The 5,687-nt window shown below is 35.8% G+C and overlaps 1 non-coding gene across 1 annotated transcript; it reads right to left on the bottom strand.

The window, feature by feature from the left end:
* Window positions 1–3,540: 3,540 nt before the first annotated feature.
* LOC148565130 (small nucleolar RNA R71) lies at window positions 3,541–3,648 on the bottom strand. Its single transcript, XR_015884548.1, has one exon. It is a non-coding gene; the product is annotated as a small nucleolar RNA R71 (small nucleolar RNA).
* Between the last annotated feature and the right edge of the window lie 2,039 nt (window positions 3,649–5,687).

Genomic DNA, 5,687 nt, shown 5'->3' with positions numbered 1-5,687 from the left:
AAGTGGATTTCTACATCATTTACTTATCTTATGTAACCCTAGCTACTAGTTTAGTATAAAAACTACTTTTAGTAATTTATTTTATATCTCTGGTTAGTCTTTGAATAATTTTATGTTCAGAGATCACGTTTAGGGGGCTGGCCATTCGGCCATGCCTGGACCTCCATCAATTATGTATTTTCAATAGTAGAGTTTCTACACCCCATAGATTAAGGTGTGGAGCTCTATTGTTCCTCATGAATTAATGCAAAGTACTATTGTTTTCTTATTCAATCTAAGCTTATTCCTATTCTAAGATATTCGCTTGCACCTCAACTTGATGAATATGATGATCTGTGACATTCATCAATATTCTCAACCTATGAACGCCTGCCTGACAACCACTTCCGTTCTACCTTGGATTGAGCGTTTATCTCTTAGCCTCTATTCCGAAAGATCGGAGTCTTCGTGGTATAAGCTAGAATTATTGGCGGCCATTCCTGAGATCCGGAAAGTCTAAACCTTGTCTGTGGTATTCCGAGTAGGATATGGGAAGGGATGACTGTGACGAGCTTCAAACTCGCGAGTGTTGGGCGTAGTGACAGACGCAAAAGGAACAATGGATCCTATTCCAACATGATCGAGAACCGACAGATGATTAGCCGTGCGGTGACAGCGCATTTGGACCATTTTCACTGAGAGGACGGGAAGTAGCCATTGACAACAGTGATGCCCAACATACAGCTTGCCATGGAAAGGAGTATGAATGATTGGATGAAGGCAGTAGGAAAGCAGAGATTCAGAAGGAACAAAGCATCTCCATACGCTTATCTGAAATTCTTACCAATGAATTGCATAAGTATCTCTATCCTATTTTATATTTTATTTATATTTTAATTATTAAAACCTTATAACCATTTGAATCCGCCTGACTGAGATTTACAAGATGACCATAGCTTGCTTCAAGCCGACAATCTCCGTGGGATCGACCCTTACTCACGTAAGGTTTATTACTTGGACGACCAGGTGCACTTGCTGGTTAGTTGTGCGAAGTTGTGAACAAGAATTGAGATTATGATAGTGCGTATCAAGTTTTTGGCACCATTGAGATCACAATTTCGTGCACCAAGTTTTTGCCGCCGTTGCCGGAGATTGTTCGAGTTTGGACAACTAACGGTTCATCTTGTTGCTCAGATTAGGTAATTTTATTTTATTTTTAAGCTTTTTTTCGAAAAAAAATTTTATTTAGTTCTTCAGAATTTTTAAGAACGGATTCTAGAGTTTCATGATGATCTGTTGAAGTCTGGCTGGCTGTGAAGCCATGTCTAACCTTTTGGACCGAGGTTTCAACTCATCATCACAAGAGCTTTTTGATTTTCATCAATTCAGCTGTTGTATGCCTGATTTGTATGCTAAAGCTTGGCTGGCCCTTGGCCATGTTTAGTGTTTTGGACCGGAGCTTTCACTGAAAGCTTGGCTGGCTAGTAAGCCATGTCTAATTCCTGGACTGGAGCTTTAGACTAACATTTCATGATTCCTGGAATTCTCATTAAAAATTTTGAAATCCTTATTTTTCTTTTTCCAAATAATTTTCGAAAAATACAAAAAAAATTAATAAAATCATAAAACCGAAATAATAATTGTGTTTCTTGTTTGAGTCTAGTGTCAATTTTTAAGTTTGGTGTCAATTGCATCTTTTTAATTTCCTAAAAATTTTCGAAAATTCATGCATGTGTCCTTCATAATTTTCAAGTTGTTCTTGATGATTATCTTTGTTTGATCTGTGCATTTTCATGTTTTGTGTCTTTTCTTGTTTTTCATATGCATTTTCAATTTGTTAGTGTCTAGACATTGAAAATTTCTAAGTTTGGTGTCTTGCATGTGTGTCTTTTCTTATAAATTTTCAAAAATATGTTCTTGATGTTCATCATGATCTTCAAAGTGTTCTTGGTATTCATCTTGACATTCAAAGTGTTCTTGCATGCATTGTGTGTTTTGATTCATAATTTTCATGTTTTGAGTCTTTTTGTTGTTTTTCTCTCTCTTCTTAAAAATTCAAAAATAAAAAAATATATATATCTTTCCTTTATTCTTCTCATAAATTTCGAAAATTTGAACTGGTTTAGTTATAAAGTTTTAAAATTTAATTGTTTCTTATGAGTCAAGTCAAATTTTCATTTTTTTTAAAAAAAATCCTATCCTTTCAAAACTTTTTCAAAGTCAAAAATCAAATCTTTTTCATTTTTCTTTTATGATTTTCGAAAATTTTAAAAATGATTTTCAAAATCTTCTTTTTAATTTTATTTCATAATTTTAAAATCTTTACTAACAATTAATGTGATTGATTCAAAAATTTTTAAGTTTGTTACTTGCCTATTAAGAAAGGTTCAATCTTTAAACTCTAGATCATATCTTTTTAGTTTCTTGTTAGTCAAGTAATCAACTTTAATTTCAAAAATCAAATCTTTTTAATTTCCTTTTCAAATCCTTTTCAAAATGATTTTCAATCATATTTTTTTCAAAATCAATTTCAAAATCTTTTCTAACTTCTTATCTTTTCAAAATTGATTTTCAAATCTTTTTCGAGTAACTACTTGACTTTTTGTTTGTTTTACTATTTCTTATCTTTTTCAAAACCACCTCACTACTTTTCTCTCTCTTATTTTCAAAAATCACTAACCTCTTTTTCAAAAATTTCTTTTCATTAACTAATTGTTTTAAATTTCAATTTAATTTCATTTTCCTTCTTAATTTTCGAATTCTAATTAATATTTAAAATAAAAAAATATTTTTTTTCTTTTTAATTATTTTCAAATTCTTCCCCCTCTCATCTCTTTCTATTTATTTATTTATCTACTAACACCCCTCCTCCACTCAAAAATTCGAACCCACTCTTCTCCTCTGTATTCGAATTGTTATCTTCTCCTTCTTCTATTCTTCTTTTCTTATACTCACATAAGGAATCTCTATACTGTGACATAGAGGATTCTATATTTTCTTTTCTGTTCTCTTCTTTTTTATATGAGCAGGAACAAGGATGAGAACATTCTTGTTGAAGCTGACCCTGAACCCGAAAGGACTCTGAAGAGGAAGCTAAGGGAAGCTAAGGCACAACTCTCTGGAGAGGACCTGACAGAAATTTTCGAAAAAGAAGGAGACATGGCCGAACCTAATAACAATGGTGGAGATGCAAGGAAGATGCTTGGTGACTTTATTGCACCCTCTTCTAACTTCTATGGAAGAAGCATCTCAATTCCTGCAATTGGAGCAAACAACTTTGAGCTTAAGCCTCAATTAGTTTCTCTAATACAGGAGAATTGCAAGTTTCATGGACTTCCAATGGAAGATCTTCATCAGTTTTTAGTTGAATTCTTGTAAATCTGTGAAACTGTCAAGACCAATGGAGTTGATCCCGAGGTCTACAAGCTTACGCTTTTCCCTTTTGCTGTAAGAGACAGAGCTAGAACATGGTTGGATTCACAACCTAAGGAAAGCCTGAACTCTTGGGATAAGCTGGTCAGTGCTTTCCTGGCCAAATTCTTTCCACCTCAAAAGATGAGCAAGCTTAGAGTGGAAATCTAAACCTTCAGACAAAAGGAAGGTGAGTCCCTCTATGAAGCTTGGGAAAGATATAAGCAACTGATCAAAAGGTGTCCTACTGACATGCTTCCATAATGGAGCATCATAAGTATATTCTATGATGGTCTGTCTGAGTTGTCAAAAATGTCATTGGACCATTCTGCAGGAGAATCTCTTCATCTGAAAACCCCTGTAGAGGCTCAGGAACTCATTAAAATGGTTGCAAATAACCAGTTCATGTACACCTCTGAGAGGAATCCTGTGAACAATGGGACGCCTCAGAAGAAGGGAGTTCTTGAAATGCCATATTGGCTCAGAACAAAATATTGACTCAGCAAAGTCAATATGATTTCTCAGAGTCTGAATGGATTGCAAGCTGCATCCAACAGTACTAAGGAAGCATCTTCCGAAGAAGAAGCTTATGATCTTAAGAACCTTGCAATGGCAGAGGTGAATTACATGGGAGAACCCTATGGAAACACCTATAATCCTTCATGGAGAAATCATCCAAATTTCTCATGGAAGGATCCACAAAAGCCTCAACAATGCTTCAACAATAATGGTGGAAGAAATAAGTTTAGCAATAACAAGCCTTTTTCATCATCTTCTTAGCAACAGACAGAGTATTCTGAACAGAGCCATTCTGGCCTAGCAACGATAGTCTCTGATCTATCCAAGACCACACTAAGTTTCATGAATGAAACAAGGTCCTCCATTAGAAATTTGGAGGCACAGGTGGGTCAGTTGAGTAAGAAGATTACTGAAACTCCTCCCAGTACTCTCCCAAGTAATACAGAAGAAAACCCCAAGAGAGAGTGTGACATGGCAGAAATTGGCGAGTTAAGAAATTGTTATAAGAGATACGTTACAAGTACAGTTCTTAACCAACCGAAAATCCGCTTATCAATTTAGAAGGGTTGTCACAAAATTAAAATTAAAATACTGGGAGTATGAATCCCAGGTCGTCTCCCAACGAGTTGCAGAAAGATGTGCTATTTTATTAATCAGATGTTTTCAAAAATGGTTTGAGTTGATAAACAGGAAATTAAATCAGGGAATTTATGTAATTTCAATTAAAGACCTTGACCGGGAGTAGATTAGTTGGAAGCCCTATTCTTGTTGGAGTACTCTCAAGATTAATTGATGATTGAAGGTTGTTCTGCTTAGTTATCCCTTACTAGGTAGAGAAAAGTCAAGCAAGTTGGAAAGCTATTTCTATTCACAAGTTCCAATCCTCTCCCTTGGAAAGGATTAGTGTCAGTGACTAGAGGACAATCCAACAATAAACCCAATTACAATTTTTCTCTTGAGTATTCCAACTCAAGGTCCTCCTTTCAATCAACTCCCAATCAAGTTATGGAACTACTCGCTCATTATGAATGTAAACTTCATAACATAAGAAAGGGAAATAAAGAAAGACATGATAAATAATGATCAAAAGATCAATTAAAAATAAAAATAGTTCTTGTATTGATAAATTCTAAAAATAATCCAATAGTAATTCTGAATAAATTGAAGACATGGAAGAGTAAGAGACAAGTAAAGAAAACAAACTAGAATAATGAAGTATTGGCGGAGGTAATGACTATTCTCAACATCCCAATCCAAAAAGCAATAAAAACGAATTCCTAAGAACTATAAATGTTTAGAGAGAAAACCTAGAGGAGGAGTAAAATCATATCTAAAACTAAAATTATGCGGAATGAATGTTGTCTTTTGGTCTCTGCATGTTCCCCGACTCTAATATGCTTTTCTGGGCCAAAACTGGGTCAAAACAGGGCCCAAAATTGCCCCCAGCAAATTCTGCAGATTCTGCAGATTGCGCATGTCACTCGATCGCGTCATCCAGGCGTTCGCGTCATCCGGCGTTTTGCCTTGCCACGCGTGCGCGTCGTCCACACCTTCGCATCACTTGTGCAGTTTCCAATCCGCGCGGTCGCGTGAGCCATGCATCCGCGTCACTGCAATTTCCTCTATGTCGCGCGGTCGCGTGAGCCATGCCTCCGCGTCACTTCTCGCTAGTCATCTCCTCAATTTTATTGTGCTCCTTCCATTTTTGCAAGCTTCCTTTCCAATCTCCGAGTCATTCATGCCCTATAAAGCCTGAAACACTTAACACACAGATCACG

This window comes from Arachis ipaensis, chromosome B5 (genome assembly GCF_059453495.1).
Source record: "Arachis ipaensis isolate K30076 ecotype BB chromosome B5, ASM5945349v1, whole genome shotgun sequence".
Taxonomy (NCBI): domain Eukaryota; kingdom Viridiplantae; phylum Streptophyta; class Magnoliopsida; order Fabales; family Fabaceae; genus Arachis; species Arachis ipaensis.
Note: the sequence above shows the minus strand (reverse complement) of the source record. Positions and strands in the feature narration are given on the sequence as shown.